The sequence below is a fragment of the Spinacia oleracea genome, chromosome 4, assembly GCF_020520425.1.
Source record: "Spinacia oleracea cultivar Varoflay chromosome 4, BTI_SOV_V1, whole genome shotgun sequence".
NCBI lineage: Eukaryota > Viridiplantae > Streptophyta > Magnoliopsida > Caryophyllales > Amaranthaceae > Spinacia > Spinacia oleracea.
Window position 1 is genome coordinate 100,913,408 of NC_079490.1, and position 10,506 is coordinate 100,923,913.

Below are 10,506 nucleotides of genomic sequence, written 5' to 3' on the forward strand. Positions count from 1 at the left end.
ATTGACTGCTCCGGGGACACCTCAATGGAATGGAGTGTCGGAACGGAGAAACAGGACCTTACTTGATATGGTCAGGTCAATGATGGGTCAAGCCGAACTTCCTTTACAATTTTGGGGACATGCGTTGCAAACAGCAGCACTCACACTGAATCGTGCTCCGTCAAAAGCTGTTAAAAAAACTCTAAACGAATTATAGACTGTGAAACTTCCAAAGTTGTCTTTTCTAAAGATTGCGAAGCATATGTCAAGCGATTAATTTCGGAAAAGCTCGAACCAAAATCTGACAAATGTTTCTTCATTGGGTATCCAAAAGAAACAAAGGGGTATTACTTCTACAGCAAGTCAGACAACAAGGTATTGGTTGCTCTTGACGGTGTCTTTTTGGAAAGAAATCATATTTCCAAATTGACAAGTGGGAGAATAATTGACCTTTTCGAGACGAACACCGAACCAAGAAATCTTTAGAAGCAGTTCAAGGTGAAGAACCTCCAAGGTCTTTAGAAGAGCCACTGGGAGTAGTTCCTCAAAACGTTGTTGCCCCTCGTAAGTCAAATAGAACTAAGGTTCAGCCGCACAGATGGACAGGCGTCTTCTTGACTGAAAACTCGTTCTCATATTAGATAGTGATTAACCTATGACTTACAAGCAACCTATGACGAGCCCAAGCTCCACTAAATGGTTAGAGGCCATGAAATCCGAGATAGACTCCATGTCTGAAAATCAAGTCTGGGATTTGGTAGATTCGCCGGATGGGTTTACACCTATCGGATGCAAATGGGTCTTAAAATTGAAGAAAGAAAAATATGGAATTGTATACATATACAAATCTAGATTGGTAGCAAAAGGTTACAGGCAAGTTCGCGGCGTTGACTACGATGAAACCTTTTCTCCAGTCGCGATGCTTAAGTCTATTCGGATAATCCTTGCGATTGCTGCATTTCATGACTATGAAATATGGCAAATGGATGTCAAAACTGCCTTCTTGAATGGTGTTCTTGAAGAGACTGTGTTTATGACGCATCAGGAGGGTTTTGTCGATCAAAAGAATCAAGGAAAGGTATGCAAGCTTAAGAAATCCATTTATGGATTAAAGCAGGAATCAAGGAGTTGGAATAAACGATTTGATGAAGCAGTCAATAAGTTTGGCTTCATCAAGAATCAGGACGCATCTTGTGTATACAAAGAAGGACAGTGGTAGTAAAATTGCATTCCTAGTCTTATATGTAAATGACATACTACTTATTGGAAACGACATTCCTATGTTGGAGTCTGTAAAGACTTGGCTTGGAAAGTGTTTCTCAATGAAGGACTTAGGGGAGGTACAATACATATTGGGCATCAAGATCTATAGGGATAGATCTAAGAGGATGATTCGACTAAGCCAGAGCACTTACATTGACAAAGTGCGAGCTAGGTTCAATATGATGGAAGCCAAGAGAGGCCATCTACCCATGTCACATGGCACATATCTAAGCAAGACTCGGTGTCCCAAGACATCTGATGAGCGTAGAAAGATGAGTGGAATTCCATACGCTTCGGCTATTGGATCCATCATGTATGCTATGATTTGTACAAGGCCGGATGTTTTGTTCGCACTCAGTGCAACGAGCAGGTACCTGAAAAGGACTAAGGATCAGTTTCTGGTCTATGGTGGTACAGATGAGTTGATTTTTAAGGGCTATACGGACGCAAGCTTTCAAACCGACAGCTATGATTTCAGATCACAGTCTGGGTTTGTGTTCTGCCTTAATGACGGAGCAGTAAGCTGGAAAAGTGCTAAGAAAAGCATTGTTGCGGATTCTATAATAGAAGCCGAGTACATTACTGCCTTAGAAGCAGCAAAGGAAGCTGTTTGGATTCGGAAGTTCATCGAAGAACTTGGGGTTGTCCCCTCCATTAAAGGACCAGTGGCATTGTATTGCGACAATAGCGGAGTTATTGCTCAGGCAAAGGAGCCTAGGAGGCACAAGAAGTCCAAGCACGTACTGCGGCGATTTCATATACCTCGAGAAATCGTTGAAAGAAAAGAAATCGAGATTTGCAAGGTTGGAACTGACGACAACGTCGCGGATCCATTGACTAAACCATTGCCACAAGCGAAGCACGATGCACATGTAGCAACCATGGGAATCAAGCATATTGGAGAATGGCTTTGATTTTCTAAGTTTTGTTTTAGAACAGCTATTAGATCTGTGTTTAAAACAATTGGTTTAACCATTTCATATTTATGAAATTTATTATTTCATATTCATTTAATTTTGGTTTAGTATTAAATGATAAGTCCATGTGATTCAAAACATTAAAATGGGATTTCAAGATGGATTCTTCGACAAAGAAACACCCATAAGTGAGCTTGAATATTAAAGTCACAAAGGATCCCTAATCCAGGTCATTGAAAGGTGGACGACCAATGATTAATGAAGATTAGATTGCAAGTAGATTTGTTTTCGGTTTCTTGAACTAGATTGAGTCATGTCATAAGTAGTTCTCATTAATGGTGATTAGAACCATTCCTTAGAACACGAGTGATTATGTCTGCTCGTTTGAGAATTAGTTCGCTTTGATACTAGCTAAACGTCGCACTGTAAAAGGAGGCTATAAAAGCAGTTATTGGGCGTACTATCAATCAAAGTGAGTGTTCATAGATTGCAAGAATGGATTGTCCTCCTATCTTTGATAGGATATGGTGTTGTTGTGTAACAAGGCCTCTCGGAGAGTTAGATACTGTGAAAATGCATGGCCGCGCTCAGAATGGTTAAGGTTAAGGCTTAAACTTCTGTAAAAGTTTAACAGTTGAGCTCTGTAATCCTAGAAACACTTCTGGACCTAATAAGGATGGCTTGGATCTTAGCTTGTGTTCAACAAGTAACACTAAGCGACAAAGGAATGTGAATGCACACTTTTCTGAATGACAAGTGGGAGACTGAAGGAACTATGTCCTTCACCCAAGGTGCATTAAGTCTAATACATACCAAGGTTCAGATTAATTGCGAACAATTAATTCAGTAAGAACAGCTAGCTGGAGCAATGCTTCCGATCAGTGAGTTTTAATCTATATTAGGCTCACAACTTACTCTTGACTGAATCTATAAGGTCACACTAATGACATGTAACAGATCACCGGATTAAATGAATCGGAAATTCATTTAATAGCTTTTCGGCAATTAGTTTGGAAAATGTATTATATGATATGACCTTGTATCGGAATCGTATATCGTATCGCGAATATTCGTAAGCTAGGCAAAACAAATAATCGTATCGTACGACGGTGATTCGTCGTGTACGATACGATAAATAATAGCCGTAAGGAGTTTGTCGCGAATACGAGCCGCAACGGAGCTGCCGGCCCGTCGAGCCAAGCGTGCATGAGCTTAAGGCCCAATGAGCCAGCGAGCTCGCAACGCAGCAAGCAAGCTAGCCCGCATGGGCGTGGCAGGGCGCACAAACGCGCAGGAACACAACAGCGAGTAAGCAAGGCCTACGGCCCATGCTGCTCGGTTGTGCGCTGTGGGCTGTGCGCGTGGATGTGCTCGCCTGTGTGGAGTGTGGCCGGTCAAGGCCCTTGGTCTTGGCCGGTTACACCTAATATAACAATTAGGTTATATTATTTCCCACAACACAACACAATCAGTTTTCCAAGTAACCCTAAACCTAATTCCTAAATTACGTTGTTCAGTTTTTCTCTCTGCTCAAAAAAACAGTTCATCCTGAAAAGCAAATATCTTGTGCGTTGTATAACCTACAATAATCAAGACGGATCTGAACGTGTCGGTGAACCAAGTAGAGGAACGAAAAATGGAGTTCTTTGTTCGTGTTCGTTGATACTATACTCGGGAAAACACGCTTCAAATGTAAGTATGCTTAAACTGTGCTTTATACATGTTTCCTGGCTTTGGGGATGTTCCGCACATATTATGTATGTCTAACTGTATTCCCCTACAGCTAGAAATTAAGTTTATTAAGAGAAAGTATAAATGGTTATTTATTTGTTTATTCTTTTCAATTTTAGTTTTAATTATGGCAAACAACAATTCATTTAACATCCGATCAATTCTCGAAAAGGAGAAGTTCTTATGCAGTAAGAAAAGGAGTATGTCCTGGAAGAGGCGATGCCCGAAGCCGCAGGCGAAGGGGTCACTCAGGCATCCCTCAATCGTTGGATTGATGCCAACAAGGATGTAAAATGTCTAATGCTTGCAACCACGAGTGTAGATCTACAGAAAACGTTCATCAACTCAGATGCTTTCACAATCATTTGTGAGTTAAATAACATGTTCCAAGATCTAGCTCGAGTCGAAAGATTTGAGACTGATAGGAAAATTCTTGACACCATGCTCAAAAAGGGCGAGCCCGTAAGTCCACATGTTCTCAAGATGATTGGATTAATTGAGAATATGAGTTGGCTGGATCAGCAGTTTTCTCAAGAAATGGTTGTAGACACCATGCTCGACTCCCTTCATAGCGGGTATGATCAGTTCAAGCTGAACTACAACATGAATAGTCTGGACAAAACGCTCACTGAGCTTCACGGTATGCTGTAGACCGCTGAAAACACGCTCAAAAGTGATAAGCAAGATGTGCTTATGGAGCGTGGGGGCAAGTTTAAGAAATATGGCAAGAAGAGGAATGCTAAGAAAGGTGGCAAGAAAGCCAGCCCAACTAAGCAAGCTGGCGGCACCAAGGCTGAAAAGAAGAAGGTGATCCAACCCACTTCTTAGTCTGAATGCTTCTACTATAAAAAGAAGGGGCATTGGAAGAGAGATTGCTTGAAGCTAAAGGAAGATCAGAAGAACAGAACTGTCGTTCCATCTTCAGGTATTTTTGTTATAGACTGTATACTTGCAAATTCAACTTCTTGGGTATTAGATACAGGTTGTGACTCACACTTATGTTCCAATTCACAGGGACTAAGAAGAAGTAGAAGGTTAAGCAAGGGTGAAGCCGACCTACGAGTGGGAAATGAGGAAGGATTGTTGCATTAGCTGTAGAAACTTATTATTTGTCATTGCCCTCTCGGCTAGTTTTGGAACTGGAAGATTGCTTGAAGCTAAAGGAAGATCAGAAGAACGGAACTGTCGTTCCATCTTCATCTATTTTCATTACAGACTGTATTCTCGCAAATTCAACTTCTTAACTTTTGAATACTCGGAATAGATCCGCTGGGGATGTGCTTCACTGGGGATAAGAGCTTTTTATTGGCTCTTATGATTTTGAAATTTCGGCTGACTTTCCTGGAGCTTGGGTCCGTTGGGATTTGAACGCCTAAATTTTTGTATTTTTTGGACTTTGTATTCTTGAAATGCTCATTTGTTTGTGTTTGGAGATACAGGTATATACTCTTATTTTTGGAGGATAACATGATTTGATGTTTGATGCCTGGTGCAGAAAACCGTAGCAGCAAAGGGCGTGCAATCAACACGGAGGACCATGCGCTTAAGATTCCTGCGCATGCAGCAGGCCAGCGCTGGGCGCTAAGCTCGGCGTTCGGCGCGGGGTTGTGCTATAAAAGAACTCCTTGCCGTGCCATTTTGAAGAGCAATCACTTGTTCTCTTGCTTTCTTTTCTCTCAAAGGTCGAATACTCTCCCCTTGATCATGTTCTTGCCTTGTCCATGTAAGTATTTCATGTTTTGCTTATGAAATAATATCTAGGATTGCATGTAGCTTTGATTTTTTGCACTTTGAAATGATGATTGCAGGATATTAGGCTTCTTGAATCTTGTAGAAAATGGTTTGATAGCCATTTGAACTTGAACTGTTGGAACTTGTAGATTTAGAATTTTTTGAATTTTTGAAATTTTTCTTAAACTTTGTACCTGCTTCGGCTTAGATAGCCTAGGCGTTGATGTAGAACTTGTATACCTGCTTCGGCATGGATAGCCTAGGCGTTGATGTAGAACTTGTATACGTCCTTCGGCATGGATAGCCTAGGCGTTGGTGTAGAACTTGTATACCTGCTTCGGCATGGATAGCCTAGGCGTTTGTGTAGAACTTGTATACCTGCTTCGGCATGGATAGCCTAGGCGTTGGTGTAGAGGTCCCTAGCTGAGTCTGTACTGCCACTGGGGATTTTTGGAATTTAGACTTTTGTACGGGCTAGTATAGGATAGCCCCTAGCTTAGAATCTTGATATTTCGTATTTTGCATGACTTAGTATGCCTCGTTACACTCGGAGAAAGCTTGCCGAACGTTTTGTGGTTCGAGCTGCCATGGAGGATGCTTCGGATGATGAAGCAGCTGCCACAAACGTGCCGGAGGGGGGCATGGTTCCCCGAAGAGTACCCGCCTTCGTTGGCACTGGCTGGAGTCCCTCCGATCTAGTGTTCCTACCGGAGTTTCATTTGTCTCAGCGGCCTCGCGCTGGTTTAGTAAGTCTTGTACTGTGCTTTGTCTTTTGAACTTGTATAGGTTTTGAACTGATCGTCTCATCTATAGGCTGACGGAGATCCGTTGTGCACTTTTTGGTCTTTGGCGGACCTTCACAAAGTCTTTTCGGCCGTCTGTGCTGACGAGGAGGCCATGGAGATCTGCTTGCAGACGGGCCTGGTCGATTTCTGGCGTGCCTTGGGAGATACTCAGAGGAGAATGGGGATCAAACCCCGGTTACAGGCCTTGCTGGAGCGGTGGTGGGATAACACCAACACCTTTCACATGGCATGGGGGGAGATCACTATCACCCCTCTTGAGTTTGCTATGATCACGGGTCTTCCCTTCTCTGAGAGGAACGTGCACTACTACAAAAGTTGGAATAAGTAACGCTAAATAGAGTACGGTTACATGTGTTAAGCGTTTCATAGGAGAATAGAGTACGGTTTTCTCTAATAACAGTTCTATGGGAGAAAGAATAGAGAACGATTGCGTCACCTAACCGTTTCATATTTTGTACCATAATAAAAAAATAATTATATTTAATATATACATGTATATGAATCGAATCTATCAATAACATATAAAGCGGTGTTTTAAGTCATTGATAACTGCGTACTATATTCTAATTTATTTATTTTATAAAAAAAACACTAATTCTACCAAAGCAATGGCGGCAGGCTAAATTAATCAAACCTCCCGCAAAATCAAAACCTCTAGGAAAAACCAAAACCTACACATTCTAACTTTTAATTCTATCTCCTGCATAACCTAAACCATAATCGAGCAAAACCTAAACTTTTCTGACAAAACCCCCCAAATTCAATCTCCCGCAAAACCTAAACCATAATCACGCACCACCACGGATCACCGCCGCACTACTGTACCGCTGCTTCTTTGCAACTTCTGGTGAACGTCGACTCTCCACACTCCGAATTTCGAGGTTGGTAATCTTAATTTTGTTGTATATCTTTATCCGTCAACTAATAATTTTCTTATTTATGAAATTGTAATGTCGAATCCATGTTGATACTTGTGTGGAAAAGACTTTCATAATTGAAGTTTTAGGTCGAATCAAAGACGAGGGTATAATAATTATTACATTTAATTTAGTAGGATTATTGTCGAAAAATCTAGTGAATTTAGTCCAATCACATTGTTAATATGATTTAAGTCTTATTAAATTGAAATTTGCAGTTAGAGAGACGCCTGATAAGATGGACGAGGAGGGTGGTGTTGGTGGCGATGATGTTAATGTCGTGGATAGTGTGAAGAAGAGGAAGGAGTTTGATGGGAAAGAAAAGGATTTTGAGGATGAAGGAAGTGAGCTTTTGTTGCATAAGATGAAGTGGGAGTTACTGAAGAAGGATTACTTTATGCAAGCACCGGCTAAAGTGACTGCCTGCGATTATCACCAGGGGATTGATCTTGTAGTTGTGGGGTATTCAAGTGGGGCTTTTGGGTTGTACTAATGCCTGATTTTGTTTGCATACACTTGTTATCGATTTTGCGGGAGAAGATCACTACTGTTGTTTTTAATGACTTGGGTAACTGGTTGACCTTTGGATGTGCAAGGTTTGGCCCGCTGCTTGTGTGGGAATGGAAGTCAGAGAGTTATATTTTGAAGCAACAGGGCCATTATTTGGACGTGAATTGTCTTGCTTATTCACCTGATTCTCAGCTCCTGGCTACTGGAGCTGATGATAACTAAATCAAGGTGAGCTGATGTTGAATTTATTGCAGTCTATTTTCTTTTCTTGCATAGCCAGTGTCTATTTGTTGCTTATTCCCTCCTTTTGTATTTCGTTGATCTGTTATGTTTGTCAGATATTTTGAGCTCCAACCTTTGAACTGTCATTGAGTAAATTGACATGATTATTTGAAAGGTTACTTTGTGTATTTGCGGTTGAATATAGATGTATTCATCTTGCACTGTATATTGCATTTGTGCTATATAATAGCAGGCTTTGCTATTTTCGCAGGCTTCCGTGACTAGATGCTTAAGTTTACCTCCGTTTTGCAGGTTTGGAATGTCTCATCAGGATTTTGTTTTGTGACATTTCCCGAACATACTAATGCAGTCACAACCCTCCATTTTATGGCTAACCATCATAGCCTGTTAAGTGCGTCTTTGGGTGGAACAGTTCGTGCATGGGATCTTTTCCGGTATCAGAACTTTAGGACATTTACTACACCTTCTCCTAGGCAGTTTGTTTCTTTAACTGCTGATCAGAGTGGTGAAGTGATATGTGTTGGTACTTCAGACTCATTTGAGGTACATATTTATTTAAAAGGTTTCACCCCTCAATCCTCATATTGGTATTGTGTTGTAGAACATATCTTATACAATATGCTCTTTTTTCTGTCAGATTTTTGTTTGGTCAATGAAAACAAGACGTTTGCTTGATGTTCTAAGTGGTCATGAAGGGCCTGTGCATGAATTAATGTTTTCACCGTCAAATTTATGTATTCTTTCTTTCTTTCTTTCTTTCAATTTGTAGCTGCATTCATTACTCAAATTGCCAATTTTTACTTTTAATGTAACAAAGGACTTAATAATTTGTTGCAATGACCCATATACCCCTCCAAATCCCCGATTCCTCCCTATGTCCTCAGACTCCTCATGTAAGCAATATCTGAATTTCCTTTACCCAACTTTTATTTTAATACCAAGAGTCATGATTTTTTATTTGGCATGTTCATTTGGTTTTCCCTGAAATAAGGTACGTGTTAACCCTTCAGCTTAATCAGATTTAAGCAGGACGAACTGAAAGTCAGTAGTTATATTGGTAGTGTTAACCATTCAGCTTAATCAGATTTAAGAATGGCAAACAGATGCCTAAGGTCATATATTAGCATAAAAGTACAAAATTCAGTCAGTTTAGACTACACTGACTCTTTCCCTGATTTGCCTGATTTCTTTCTGCATGAATCAGATTATGAATATTCTCTGTGGGGATTATCAGAAGGGAGAACTGAGTATTCAAAAATGAAACATGAAGTTCATCTTAGTAGTGCTCATAAGCTTCAAGATCTATGCTTCAGAAACGGAGGAATATATATTAAGCTTAGTCAACATATTAGTCAATTGGTATGCCTTATACTCTCTAGCGTTGATGACAGAAATCAAACCGAAATTTCTACTTGTGATAGACTTGTAGGCTTGGCATGAGTATATCTAATAGACTTGTTATAGGGCATGTATGATTTCTTTCTTTTTTTCTACAGTTCTGATGGTTTTTCTTTCATCTTCGAGTCAGGAATATCTGGTGCCCGAAGAGTATGTAAAAATGACGAGGGAGTCTATATTGAATAGATGTCTGGTTTCGTCATATGATCAAGTGTGTGATGTCATTAAGAAGGAGCTTAGAGTGATGCCAGATGAAGTATGTTCATCTTTGTCCTTTTTCTCCCACGGGACCTTTTTAAGAAAAGTTTGTGCATGTTTTTGTGTATTGTGTATCTTCTTCCTTGAGCTCATACATTGCTATTTTACTCTTACATCTTTCTTCATTTATGTTTTCTATGTTCTTGAAAAGTTGAGATAGCAACCAAATGGGCAGTTCCAATATACAATAGTACATTAGAGAGAAGCACCACCAAGAAACTATATGCTTCCATTAAGATTTAAGAGAGTGGCAGGTTGAGGAAATGTAACTTTTAGTAAAGAAGTATGATTTTATTCAGGACTTGGCACTGCTTTGAAATAACGACAGTAGGAGAGCTTAATATACATATAGAGTAGTTCTAACTTCTAAGTACCCTTTTGGCATGACAGTTCCCGATTCTTGTGGGGTCTCTCCTCAAAAAGGCTAGGCTGGATGAGGTGGTGTTTTGGAATGGTACTTGAACGATTTGAATTATCCTTTTCGGATTTCTTAATACTGATAAGAGGGGGACTGAATTTGTTGCCTAAGCTAGACGAGACGACTCATCTAATAGTAGGGTTCTATGGTGGAGGAGGTGTCTATTTAAGAAGAACTCCTGTTATATTTCTCCCCTTTTATTCTTTGCTTCTTCCAACTTCTTGCTAGATTTTATTTTCCCCAGTAAGATGAGGGCTTACTTCACTCACTCGTATTGGTGCCTAGCCAATAGGCAGGAAACAGAGCAAGTTGCTTCCTCCTATGAGGAGCTGGAG